The following is a 15101-nucleotide window of genomic DNA, read 5'->3' on the forward strand; positions in this document are numbered from 1 at the left end:
TTAATAAATGAATTCGGCAATGTAGCGGGATACAAAATTAACGCCAAGAAATCTATGGCTTTTCTATACACCAATAATGAACTCACAGAAAGAGAGACTAAAAAAGCAATTCCATTTACCATCACACCAAAAAAATTAAGATACCTAGGAATAAACTTAACTAAGGAGGTAAAAGACCTATACGCAGAAAACTACAGGACACTGAAGAAAGAGATAGAGGAAGACGTAAACAGATGGAAGAACATACCATGTTCATGGATTGGTAGAATCAACATCATTAAAATGTCTATACTACCCAAAGCAATCTACAGATTCAATGCACTCCCCATCAAAATACCAACAGCATATTTCACAGACCTAGAAAGAACTCTCCAAAAATTCATCTGGAATAAAAAAAGACCCCGAATAGGCACAGCAATCCTGAGAAAGAAGAATAAAGTAGGTGAGATCTCAATACCAGATTTCAAGCTGTATTACAAAGCCACTGTTCTCAAAACAGCCTGGTACTGGCACAAGAACAGACATATTGATCAATGGAACAGAATAGAGAACCCAGATATCGACCCAAATCACTATGCTCAATTAATATTTGACAAAGGAGGCATGAACATACAATGGAGTCAAGACAGTCTCTTCAATAAATGGTGTTGGGAAAACTGGACAGATACATGCAAAAAAATGAAACTAGATCACCAACTTACACCATACACAAAAATAAACTCAAAATGGATACAGGACTTAAACATAAGACGGGAAACCATAAAAATACTAGAGGACTCCACAGGCAACAAAATCTCAGACATATGCCAAAAGAAATTCTTCACTTTCACTGCCCCTAGGGCAATGGAAGCTAAAGAGAAAATTAACAAATGGGACTACATCAAAATAAAAAGCTTTTTTACAGCAAAAGAAACAATCAACAAAACAACAAGAAAGCCCACTGTATGGGAGAACATATTTGCAAATGCTATCACTGACAAAGGTTTAATCTCCAACATCTACAGGCAGCTTATGCAACTTAATAAGAGGAAGATAAATGATCCAATAAAAAAATGGGCAACAGACCTAAACAGAATATTTTCAAAAGAAGACAGAAGGAAGGCCAAGAGACACATGAAAACATGTTCAAAGTCACTTATTATCCGAGAGATGCAAATCAAAACAACAATGAGGTACCATCTCACACCTGTCAGAATGGCTATCATCAACAAATCAACAAACGACAAGTGTTGGCGAGGATGCGGAGAAAAAGGAACCCTCGTGCACTGCTGGTGGGAATGCAGACTGGTGCAGCCACTGTGGAGAACAGTATGGAGTTTCCTCAAAAAACTGAAAATGGAACTCCCATTTGACCCAGTAATCCCACTCCTGGGAATATATCCGAAGAAACTAGAAACACCAATCAGAAAGGATTTATGCACCACTATGTTCATAGCAGCACAATTTACAATAGCTAAGATTTGGAAACAGCCTAGGTGCCCATCAGCAGATGACTGGATCGGAAAACTGTGGTACATCTACACAATGGAATACTATGCTGCCATAAAAAAGAAGGAATTCTCATCATTTGCAGCAACCTGGATGGAATTGGAGAACATTATGCTAAGTGAAATAAGCCAGTCAATGAAAGAAAAATACCACATGATCTCACTCATTTAGGGATAGTAAAGAACATTATAAAGTGATGAACAAAAAGATAGATACAGAGACAGTAAAGCATCAAACAGACTTTCAAATTACAGGGGGAAAGTTAGGGAGAGGTGGGGGAGGTATGAAATCAAACTAAGGACTTGTATGCATGCATATAAGGATAAACAATGGACGCAAAACTCTGGGGGGTGAGGGCATGTATGGGTGTGGGGTGGGGGGGGGTAATGGTAAGATATGTACACATATAATACCTCAATAAAAAAATATTTAAAAAAATAAATAAATAAATAAAATTAAATTAAAAAAAAGAAAGGAAAAGAGAAAAATGGCATGTGGAGAGGAGGGAAAGGTGACCCCTTGCATTTTAAAGTACAAGGAAACTGAGACATGGAATGGGAAACAATCCTCTCCAACCTGTTTTTCAAAAGCTCATATGGGGTTTGAGATTTCCCACCTCAAAATCCTGGCAAACAGGTCCCCCTCCTTTTAATTTTCATAATTAATTTACCCTAACCAATACTGTTCTACCTCCCATCCCTTTACCTCCTCATGACCTCTTTCATCCCATTATCCCATCAAGAAGCAGAGCTCTCTCCATCCACACCTCCTCTGTTCAGTAGAACCTTTCACAGAACACTAACTTGGTCCTTTCTTCAAACTACCTCCTCCTCTAACTTTGAGACTGACACCTTCCACAGGTAGAGGATCCAGAATTACCTTTGCTCTGCTGTGGGGCTGGGTCTCTCCTGATCTGAGGTTGCTCAGGTTAGAGACTTTTCTCTCAGGAGCTCAGAGCTGGGAGCTTGGAGGTGGGCTGGGTTAGAGGACAGATGTGCAGTGTGCTGAAAAGAGAGGAACTTCATGAGACTGAGGATGGACTTTGGACTGGGATGTATGTGTACCATATGTAGATTACAAACAAATTCTAAGCTTCACAAAGCAATATTATCAGGGCTGTTTTCCCCCTTTAGTTTAGAATATGAAACTGATAACCGGATATGTATCCTGGTAATGGTTAAGAACATAAAGAGCACGTAACTAGGTATATTGTTTTCCTGTAAGTTAATGATTAACATCAGCAATTCATTTTGAGAGGTTGTATGTCAACCACACTAGTTTCATTGAACATGTTCCACATGCACTTTCATACCCTTTCATTCTTCTCAATCCTACTGTCTCACTGCTAGTCTTCTTAGCTGCCTCATTTTATTGACCAAAAGAAGCCACTGAATGGAAACTTATTCATTTCCTGTACATCATATCTACATATCTGTCCCCACTCTCCCCAAACAAAGCCCAATTTCTTCCATCTGTAATTTCTCCTTTTCTGCTGTAATGGAGAAAGTAGCTTTCTATCTCCTTGCCCTAGGTCTTCTTATCTTTTTGTGAACTCAGAATTTGTGTATTGAATCCTCTTCTGCCTTAACTCTCTAGAGAATATTTAATTTCCTACATTTTATGCTGACTGATACACTAAAGCCCCAGTTTTTTCATCTGTTAAATAGGTTTAATAATAATAATACCTACATCTGGGAAAGATGGGTCTTTCCTTGGGTTCCACACTTTAGAGCCCTCACATATCATATGTACATACAAAATGAATTTATTAAAGAAAATGTGGACAGCACTGTCACTTGGTAATTAGTGCTCAGTACAAAGGGTCCCTTCAAACATCCATTCTCATAATTAACATTATTTAGACTCAGGGAAACATACCTTCATAGTTTTGGCCTGTATCCTGTAATCCTATAGAACTAAATGGTATCTGAATGCAGTAAAAGTTTATGGTCTGCACTGTGGTGTGTGTGTGTGTGTGTGTGTGTGTGTGTGTGTGTGTGTGTGTGCTAATTTCAAATACAGTTTAAGACATTGCATTTTACCCTTACAGTGCCTAGAAAGTGCAAGGTTATTTTCGTTTACTGTGCACATGTTCCACATTCAAGTATTGAGATTGCCAGTTACTTACTATAGCAACTCAGCCTTAAAACTTCTATGGAATTAACTACACTTTGAATCCTTCAATGTTTTGCATGGAACAGCTAAATGCTTGTTCAGGTTGCCTTAATCAAGCTCTTCATGGTGGGCCCAGAAGGGAACCACCAGGGAGAGGAGCTCCATCAGTAGGGAAGCCCCAGGCATCCCCCCTGGCTTACCTCCTGTACTCCGGGACAGCTTGGGAATCATAGGGCTGCAGACTTTCTCCAGTTCTTTCTGCTGATGATCAAATTCTTCCTTCTCTGATTCTTATCAAGCCAGGTGATGATTTCATTACAGTTGTCAAGAATCTTCTGTTTACCCTTGAGCTTAACGGAAGTTTTTCATCTTTGGCAATTGCCTTTATGTTGATTGCAAAGAGTTTAAGTGAATTTTTGTAAGATACCTTGTCCCACTGCTTCTTCTCTTCAGCTTTGTACTTCTTAACTTCTTGGCCCATATGTTCACTGTCTTCCTTAGTCAAACAGTTCTTGTGGTTAGTGGTAATCTTGTTCTCTTATCCACAGGAAAGACGTTGAAACTGCCATTGGCATCACATCAAAAGTGACCGCACTCTGAGGAACATCACAGAGTTCAAGTGGTATATCTGTAGTGGTATTTCTCTCTTTTCCGCATCATCATGGAAAAGGTACTGGTCCGGTTGCTGAGTGGAGGAGCTGGGGATTAAGAAATTAAAGAAAGAAAGAGACCAAGAGGCAGAAATAGATTCATGAAGCTGGGAGCTGGGTGGGACGCCATCTTTCCTCTCTGATGGAGAGGCTGCAATGACGACGAAGACGACCCAAGCCACGCAGCGCATTTATTTTAAAGGCCTAGATTTACATTTCTAGTCCTGCCCCTGCTGACACCTGGGCTGCTATGAAGTCAGAACTGATTATCATGTCCAGCCTCATTGGGGAAGCATGTTCCCAGGGCGTGACCTGGCCTATACCCTGAGTTCAGCTGATGATAATTAAAGAAAATGCCCATGTGTCCTCCCAGGCGGCCCTCTACATATATCTGTGAGTTCAAACTTGCCAAGTAGGTTGTTATCCTTAGTTTAGGTGCACTCCACATCATAAACTTGAAAGAGCACACCTGGCTGGTAATCAGAGTAGGTAGTAAAAGACTTACATCTGCTTCAGGGCCAATTATTTATATCAGACTGGTGGTTCTTATTTAGGAAAACTAGAAATTAATGATGCAATTTCTTCCTTTAAAAAATATTAAATAATATTACAGATGTCCCTCATTTTTCCCCCTTGCTCCCCTCCAACCAGCCCTCTCGCTGCACCCCAGGCCATCACCACATTTTTGTCTATGTCCATGGGCTTTACATATATACATATATATGCATTTGGTTAATCTCTTTCAGGCCTCCTACCCCCTTCCCTCTGAGATCGGTGAATCTATTACATGTGTCCATGCCTCTGGTCCTATTTTGTTTGTCAGTTTATTTTGTTCATTATTTGTCTCAGATTAGGGAGATCATGTGATATTTGTCTTTCTCTGACTGGCTTATTTCGCTTAGCATAATAATGTCCAGGTCCATCCATGCTGTCTCAAAAGGTAAGAGTACTTTTGTTTTTACAGCCACTCAGTATTGCATTGTGTAAATGTACCATAGCTTTTTCACCCACTCATCTACTGATGGGCACTTGGGCTGTTTCCAGATCTTTGCTATTGTAATTAATGCTGCCATGAACATAGGGATGCATATATCCTTTCTGATTGGTGTTTCTGGATTCTTAGGATATATTCTTAGAAGTGGGATTGTTGGGTCAAAAGGCAGTTCTATTTTAATTTTTTGAGGAAACTCCATACTGTTTTTCACAGTGCTGCAGCATTCTGCATTCCCACAAACAGTGTACGATGGTTCTCTTTTATTCACATCCTCACCAGCACTTGCTGTTCATTGATTTATTTATAGTAGCCATTCTGACAGGTGAGAAGTGATACCATATAATAGTTTTTATTGTATCAAGCTGAAGGTCTGACACCGGAAGTGAATGATTGATGTGAAGTGGGTCTCTGCACAGTGGAACACTTGTTGCCTTTCCCTTTACCATTCTTACTGGACAACTTCTACACCCTCTTCATTCATCAGGTGCAATATTACCTCAAAGAAGCTTTTGTTGAGAAAAAGTGCCTAAAACATGGAAATAAGGCAAAAACAAACTTCTATGTCTTTTAGATATCATGTGACTAACACATTATCTAATAAATGATTTAGCATGATCATGTGACTTAGGGAAATAAAAAACTTTATTATGGTTTTATTGACCAGTAGAACATTAACTTAGCAGTCTTATGTAGTATTGAATTTTTTTTACTGTTTTTTAATCCAGCTTTGTTATCTGCTCTTTCTCTCATTTACAAGTTAATTAAAATTATGGCCCCTTATTTCTATATATTTCATGAGAATTACGTTTCTAAAATTTTGAAAATCACACTTTAAGTTCTCTTCTTTGCCTTTCCATAATCCATCTCTCATTTCAGTTTTCATGGCATCCTGTGCTTGCTCTATACATTGTGTTATAACAGAGTGTAAGTCATTAAAATATATGTATTAGATTCCTTTCATGTGCCACATATGGTGTTAATGAAACTGTGGTGAACAATGCAGACATGGACTGATCCTCAAAGGTTTTTTTTTCTTTTGCACAGATGTTTCCTGTAAATTTCATAAGTATAGACCATGTCGTTCTCAGTATTAAGCATTGTGCTGACCACAAAAGTTGCTCAATAATATTTGTTGGATAAATGTGTAGATGAATATATAATGGTGTAAATGTGGCATTCATAGAATTGAGATGCTAGTGTGTTACGTGAACTGTCTCCTTGGACTGGAAGTAATTTAAGGTGATGGCAGGTATTGTGTTGGAGAGGCAGACTGTACCTCAGTTGTAAGTAAATGGATAAGAGTGACTGGCTTGTGACAAAACCTTGAAAAAACAGGAGGTATTTACATGATTGGAATAGGAGGAAGGGCTGGAATTGACCCTGGGAATTGAATGCAATACAAGGAAGGTAGGATCCTTAGGGAATACATAGGTTTTAATTCAGACAAAGATGTAAACATAATTTGAGGGAAGAGATGGGAGATGTCCTGGAAGTTATTGTCAATGTAATAAATTTCTAAAGGGCTCAGAGGAAAAATTTGGTTTTTGGATATTGGGAAGAGTGGGATATTGATTCAAATTAGAGGATGAATAGGGGTGAGTAGTCTGTATCACAAGTTAAAACTTGATCATATACATATTTGCTAGTGATACATCCAATAAGGTGTCAACCTCCAAAATTTATATGGAACTCATACAACTTAACAAAAGGAAGATAATCCAATTAAAAATGGACAAAGGACATAAAGAGACACTTCTCCAAAGTGGACATACAGAAGGCCAAAAGGCATATAAAAAATGCTCAAAATCAATAATTACCTGAGAGATGCAAATCAAAACGACAATGAGGTACCACCTGTCAGAATGGCTATCATCAACAAATGACAAATATAAGCAAGGATGTGGAGAAAAGGGAACCCTCATACACTGCTGGTGGCAATGCATCCTGGTGTAGCAACTGTGGAAAACAGTATGGAGTTTCCTCAAAAAAAAAAATGGAATTCCCATTGGGCCCAGTGATCCCACTTCTAGGAATACTAGTATATCCTAAGAATTCAAAAATACTCATCAGAAAAAATATATGCACCCTTATGTTCATAGCAGCGCAGATTTGGAAACAGCCTAAGTGCCCATCAGCAGATGAGTGGGTAAAAAGTGATGGTACTCCATAGCCAGTTTGGCTCAGTAGATAGAGCATCGGCCTGCAGACTGAAAGGTCCCGGGTTCCATTCTGGTCCAGGGCACATGCCCGGGTTGCAGGCTAGATCCCCAGTGGGGGGCGTGCAGGAGGCAGCCAATCCATGATTCTGTCTCATCATTGATGTTTCTATCTATCTCTCCCTCTCCCTTCCTCTCTGAACTTAATGAAAATACATTAAAAAAGAAATGATGGTACATCTACACAATGGAATATCACCCAACTATTAAAAAGAAAGAACTCTTACCATTTGCAACAGCATGGATGGACCTGGAGAGCATTATGCTAAACGAAATAAGCCAGTCAGAGAAAGATAAATATCACATGATCTTACCCATTTGTGGAATATAATACACAACATAAACTGATGAACAAAAATAGATCCAGAGAAAGAGAAGCATCGAACTGACTGTCAAACCTCAGAGGGAAGGCAGGGGAGGGGTGGGGGGCAAGAGATCAACCAAAGGACTTGCATGCATATAAGCATTACCAATGGACACAGTCACTAGGGGGGTGAGGGCAAGTGCTTGGGGGTGGGAGTGGCTGGAGAGAGGTCAATGGAGGAAAAATATAATATTGTAATGGCTATGTATGGGCTGGGGGGGTGGTACTTGAAATATCAAGGGACCATTATGTAAAGTATATGATTGTCTGACCACTATGTTGTACACCTGAAACTAATGCAGAATAATATTGAATGTGAACTATAATTGAAAAAAAAGATGGAAAATTGTACATTATATGTTTTTCATCATAATAATAAAAAAATAGAAACAGAGAAGCTTAGAACAGGCCGTAAAACTTCAGAGGGAACACAGGGGAGGGTCGGGCAGGGGAAGAGATCAACCAGAGGACTTGTATGCATGCATATAAGCATAACCAATGGTCATAGACACTAAGGGGGTGAGGGAATGTGCTGGGAGATGAGGGTGGCAGTGGAGAGGTCAATGGGGGGAAAAAGAAGACATATGGTTTAAAAAATAGGAAAGGAAGAGAGAAGGTAGAAAACGAGGAGGAAGTTGGTTTCTGGCAGCAAGACTGGTGTGGGTGTGATAAAGAGAGCAGAACCAAGGTTATGTGCTTAGAGCTGCCATCGCCATGGAGTGTGAGCATCAAGCCCACTTTGTGAGCACAGTGAGGGGAGAGAGAAAACTGACCTGCTGTGGACAATTGTTCTTCCTTTCTCTGATTCAGTTCTGGGTTCCAGGTGGAACATGTCGGATATTTCTGAGAAGTTTTTCTGAGGAGCAGTGATGTTGTTACATGGAACAAGCCACCTATATCCTGTGTGTGAATCTCAAACTCAGCTGGAATTTCTAGTTCCTGAGAATCCATCCACTGGACCCTTGGCTGAAGGAACCAGCCCTCTGACTTGCACGCTAATTGGAGTTGTCGGGATTTAGTGACTTCCATGTGGAACTGAGGATGTGAGCCAAAAACTGGGAAGATGAAGAGAGAAAAGTCAGGCCCTGAGCTCGTTTTCCTACACACACATCCCTCCCTGCTTCTCAAGAGTTTTTGCTGTTGACTAGCCCTCAGTGTGCAGAACAGGAAACGGAGGCTCTGAGGAACTATTGGCAAAAAAGGATGGGACCTAGATTTCTGGGCTACAGAGGAGTCCAACACAGTCCAAGACAAATGGCCCCTGCCTCTTTCTTGACTTTTTTAAAAAAAATTAGTTTATTGATTAAGGTATCAAATGTTTGTCCTCAACCCCCTCCCGCACTATGAATCTCTTTATTACCTTTTTTTAGCCCGCAGAAGTGATATATGAATGATGGGGTGAGTATAAGTAATGGCCATCTCCCTTTCTCCTATGACTTCTTTATATTTCCCAGGAAAATTAGATCAGAGAAAGGAGCCCCTGTTGGGTATCAAGGGGTCAAATTTGGGCCATTACCTGTCCCTTTCAGCTCAATCACTGCATCACTGTAGAAGGAACCATGTTTGAATGCACAGTGATATTGCCCACTGTCAGAGGGTAGAAAATTGAGGAGTCTCAGGATCTCTATTCCCTTATGCATGACATTTTTCATGAGCTCTGTCCTCCCTAAATACTCCTACATGGCTTTTTCAGACTTGTCCCTCCCATCTCAATACAATCTCATCACCTGGGAGGGGAAGGATTGTGTCCAGCCTATTTTCATATCTTTAACACTTTGAAGAGGCAAGAGGAAACAGGTTAGCTCAGCTTCACCACCCAGCATAGCCACCAAGGTTTCATGGGGCCCCTGGACTTGGAATGTTCCTGAAAAGAGAACAGAGATTGAATCAAACTGGCCTGTGGGCAGGATTTGGACAGATGAAGGGGGGTTGATTACACACATAATTGGCAATTTCCATATTAACAAAATTCTTGGATAAAGATCTGAAAATAGTTGCTGGATTTTGGGGAGAGCGGGTCTGTTTGCAGACCTGAACATACACACAGCGCTAGGGGGAAGTAGGATATATTGAATGTAGGAAGTGTAGGTCACGTTAACATGAAGCAAGCAAAGGACTTAGGGCACACATTTTGAGGAGGCACACACTTTGGTGGTATAAGTGCAAGGTTGGCAACATCCTGAGAGGAAGAGCTTCTTTGCAATTTGGGCCCTAGATTCCTCACTTAACTCACCTGTGGGGAGGGACCTGATGATTGTGACTCCAGGAGATAGGGAATAGATTATGGCTAGCTCCTTCAGCTCAGGGGTTGACCTTGTCCGTTAGAGGGAGGGATCACACAGGAACTCTGATGGCTCTGGATACATAGCTGGATAACTGTGCTGAGAAAGAATCTGAAGCAGCTCAGGGGTATAGATGTTTGAGACTCATTAATACTATTTGCTATGAGCCCGAGATGAGAAAATCAGGGCGTATAAGCTAATTTTTAAAAATCTTATTCTACATTATCTTGAGGTTCTAAGATATGCTTCTTTATGCTTCTTTATCACCATCTGGGGCTCATTTACTTTCTTTCAATCTTTGCCCTACCACAGGCCCATTTGTACTCAGGTACACACACACACACACAACACACACACACACACACACAACAGCAGGCCTGGATCAGGAGATATGAGTAAAATGGCCTAGTAAATGGAATAAACTTAATTTCTTTAGTTTTTATAGGCTCTCATAGCACTTATTTTTTGTTAAACTTTTCCTTCCAGCTTCCCTCCCTTTTTCTTTTTCCTTCCACATGCATATCAGAGGCTAATATAAGGATTCCTACCTACATCTAATATGAGCAGCTGGAGGCAAGGTAGAGTGAGATGAGGCTGCCATGATAAATTTAGAGACTCACTGCCTCCTCAGGTGACTGAGGCAGGGTGATCCCAAGGCTTTGTGCTGACACATTGGAAAAGGAGGAAAACAATGTAATGAGGACAGAGATAAAAAGATTTCTGAGACTTAAGTCAAGAGTCAGAGAAAGGAAGGCATGCAGGAGTCTCACTCTTGGAGAGGTAAGGGGCACACCTTATCTGTGTGAAGTGAGGGGCAGAAAAAGACTCATGCTCCTTTTCTAAAAGTTTTGGGACTTTTGATTTTTAGTATTTTGCAGGTCACTCATGGCTCCAAATACCGTGTACATGCTGTTGACTCACTCCCAAATGTACATGTTCTGTACATAATGTCTTGTGACTCAGCGGCAGGACCTTGCTTCTAGAGGGACCAGGAGCTTAGGGGCCCCTCAGCCTTGGACCAACAGAAAAAGCAGGTGGCTTCTATCATTTCCTGCCTCACTCCCTCCTTCCCCCAGACTGGCCAACACTGGCTTCTGATGTCCCATTCTATAACAAGTAAATTAGTAGTAGTAGTGAGGAAGGACTGTAACATACCTCAACAACCACTTCAACTTTGAATTTGGTGGCCATGGGTGTGAAGTTAGCTGCCCAGAACCCTGGTCTCGGGGATCCTACAGCTCAGGGAGTTTCTAGGAAAGGCTGGCCCAAAGAATGGAGGGGAAGACAGTCTCAAAGGCTTGGGGGGTGGGGTGGGCGGGGAGATATGCTGTATATGTGGCAGAATTGATCCTGAGCAGGTAGAGGTATATGGTATATAATTGTGCAGGGTCTGAAGAACAGTGGGAACAACTGCAGCGGTGAAGTATATATTACTTCTCCATGGACTAGGAAGCAATTCTCAACCTTCTAAATATCATAGAACACAGAGAACACGATTTTATTCATTGGGCATACAGTAGTAAACTGCAAGAGGATTAGGCTATATGGACTTCATGGGGAAAAAATGAAATATTCTCCATATTGTATAAGTACAAGATAAATGAAATAGAATTTATTAAGAAATATGTCACATATAAATTTAGAAGGAATAGAACCAAGAATCTTAAGTTTTTATAATTTTTGAACTTGCTTTAATAAATGTAGCTTTTTATAAAAGTATTTTGTATGAGTTTATTTGAGCCAAACTGACAAAGTATACAAGGAGCAAGATCTCAAATGCTCCCTAGAATAATAGTTTTGCAGCTTCTTTTATGCATTTGAAACTAAGAAGAGAAGTAAGGGAGATTTCATAGAGGTGACAGAAAGCAAGGCAGGGATTGGATTACAGAATAGCTACCAAGATTATCTGCTCTCATGAGATTGGTATGGCTTATTTCAAAATACGATTTTGAAAAATATCCATTATTTTGAATAAATATACCTTTTTGATTTCTGATTGTATACTTGAAATAACTATAGATACTTACCAATGTTCAATCATAATTCTTAATGATGTCTTCAATTTCTTTATAGTCACCATTGGTAAGATATTTTAGTTGCATAAGTAGGTAATATAAATTTTAAAATCTTTTTCATTCGCATTCTTTTAAATTGTATTTAAAGAATCTAACAGCTCTTTCTTTTTTCATTAACAAATACAATGTTGAAATTTCTTGTAAAAATTTAAGTGGATTTAAAAATCCAACTGAATTACTTTGTATCCACTCTTTCAAAATAAAGAGTTTTACTTTGCAGGATGTGCATGAAATGTTGAGATAATCACCTTGCAGTTAGTTTGCACGTATCAACTGATGAAAAAATATCAGGTAAATAAGGAGAGAGTTTGGGTGCTGCTCCTTTGAACTCCCAGGGATCCCTGCCTGGCCTCTGTTTCCCCAATCCACTCCAGGTAGGGCACTTTTGGGCTCTTTGAGCACCTGCATTTTGAACTCTTCCTGTTGCTCTATGGGGTCCTTTTCCAGCATTCACTGCCGGTGGCTAAAGACTAAATCTAGGCAGTTGATCAGAGTGTGTAGCTGCTGTCACCAAACAGAGGTTGTCAGAAGTTGTGCTTCCCATTTGCTGCTCATCTTGCAAAGCCATCTGAAGCACCCACCTTATGGAAAAACTGGTATAAGACATGTTCAAGGATGAAGCATGAAGTCCTACTGGTATCTGTACTGGTACATGGTACCTTCAACTAAGCGGGGGTCTATTTCCAAATCCCTTGAAAGTCTAGGAAAGGATAGTTAGGGACAAAATTTTATGTAACTATCTCATTTGGACAAGAGAAACTTAGCTGGTGTCTGCCTCCCCTACAGGACAGAGCCTGCTTCCTACCAATGACAAGGAGGAGACACGGTGGAAACAATGCAAAAACTTAAGCTGTTGAGAGAGCTGATAGAGAAAGGTGGGGGAGGATCTTAGCAGAGTTCCAGGCTGTTAGTGATGAGCTATTCAAATAGCTATGTCTTGACTAAAATATTTGAATAGAAACTCACTGAAAAAGTAAAATGCCCAATACAACTTTTCTAATAGTTCCTTTGTACTTCTTCCACATCACACATGATATATTTATAGTAGAATCCAAAAATATGGTTCCCAAAAAAGTAAAGTAGGAACAAGACTTCTTGCTCTATAAAGTCTCAGGAGGACCTGGAAGATCATGTGGCAGTTAGAGGTTCTCTCGGGCAACTCTCCAGTGACAGCACACCAGCTATAGTTAGGGACCCTACTTTCTAATAGTAGAGATTTAGAGTACTTTGCCAGCTGCCAATCATACTTTGCTGGATCAGTCTGATGTTCTTGGTAAATTCCTTCAGGAAATTCACTTGATCCGCCATGGCTACTTCCTCAGGCTACACTGAAATCCCCAGCTAGTGATTTCATTTTAGTATCCACCTCCCCACCACCATTCTTCTCTGAAAGTGACAATCCTGGCTGTTGATCTTTAATATATTCCTATTTTTTTTTATCAACCCCTCTGTATGAAGCCAGTTTCTCACCTCTATTTCTATCCTTTCTCCTACATGAATGCCCCTCTCAACCCTCTCCAGCATTATGCTGGGCATTCCCTCACCATGGACCCCTCCTTACCTTGTGTGGGCTCTGGCATGTGCTACCCTATTCCTCACTGTGCTCTGGCTCTGACACTCATTGGAGAGCTACCCGCCCCCCCCCCCATGGACTTTCATCTCCCCCATATCAGGCTGCCTCCATGGGCTGGTATCTCTTCACTGCTTGGGCTCTGATCCCCTGCTGGGGCCACCTCAGTTTCCAGTCTACACGCTGTCTGCTCTGATTGCCAGCACAGATGTTGACTTTGCCCTGCCTACCTGAACTATTTAGGATTGGGTTGTTTAGAAAGGGAAGGGAAAGCTCAGAAAGAGAGAGAGAAAAAAGGAATGGGAAAGATATTCCTTTTAAATATATTTTTATTTATTTCAGAGAGGAAGGAAGAGAGAGAGAGAGAAATAGAAACATCAATGATAAGAATCATTAATTGACTGCCTCCTGCATGCCCCATACTGGGGATCCAGCCCACAACCTGGGCATGTGCTCTGACTGGGAACCTGGTAACCAAACCTTAAACTCGTGGTTCATAGATTGACTCTCAACCACTAGCCATGCTGCTTAGGCAATCCCTTTGTTTTTAAAGTAAAAGAAAGACAACTGTGAAAGAAGTAATGGGAATTAAGCCTCTTCAACCCATTTTAAGAATGAGTTTATGTGGGGGTATGAACATTCATCTCACTGACACTACTCCTATCTGAGGATCTTAAAGAGTCTTTTTTCACCCTCAAGTGTATGTACACTCAATTATGAAGACCACTGATATAGGTGTTACAGATTAAGTAATAGAGTGGAAATACATAGGAAGAGACTTCCCAGCTCAGAATTCTAGTAAACAGACCCCATACCTATTAGTTACCATAATTATTTTACTCTAACTCTACAGTTCTACCCACCTTTCCCTCCTGTGTCCTTTTTCTTCCCACTTTTCTATTAAGAAGCATAGCTCACTCCCAGCTGGTATGCCTTAGTGGTTGAGCATTGACCTATGCATCAAGAGGTCTCTGGTTCAATTCCCCGTTAGGCCACAGGCCTAGGTTTCAGGCTTGATCCCTGGTTAGGGGTGTGCAAGAGGCAGCAGATCAATGTTTTTCTCTCACCGATGTTTCTATCTCTCCCTTCCTCTCCCTCTCAAATAAACAAAAATATTTTTAAAAAACCCCACAGCTCTCTCCATCCACATCTCCTCTGTGCAGTAGAACCTTTCACAGAACACCAACTTTGTCCTTTCTTCAAACTGCCTCTTCCTCCAACTTTGGGACTGACTCCCTCCATAGGCAGGGGCTCCAGACTTACCTTTGCCTCTGCTGTGGGACTGGGTCTCTCCTGATCTGTGGTAGCTCTGGTTAGAGACTTTCTCTCAGGAGCTCAGGGCTGGGA

General features: G+C 40.7%; 1 pseudogene; it reads right to left on the reverse strand.

The window, feature by feature from the left end:
- Positions 1–3724: 3724 nt before the first annotated feature.
- On the reverse strand, positions 3725–13492 carry LOC129151178 (heat shock cognate 71 kDa protein-like; annotated as a pseudogene).
- Between the last annotated feature and the right edge of the window lie 1609 nt (positions 13493–15101).

Source organism: Eptesicus fuscus, chromosome 13 (genome assembly GCF_027574615.1).
Source record: "Eptesicus fuscus isolate TK198812 chromosome 13, DD_ASM_mEF_20220401, whole genome shotgun sequence".
Classification (NCBI taxonomy): domain Eukaryota; kingdom Metazoa; phylum Chordata; class Mammalia; order Chiroptera; family Vespertilionidae; genus Eptesicus; species Eptesicus fuscus.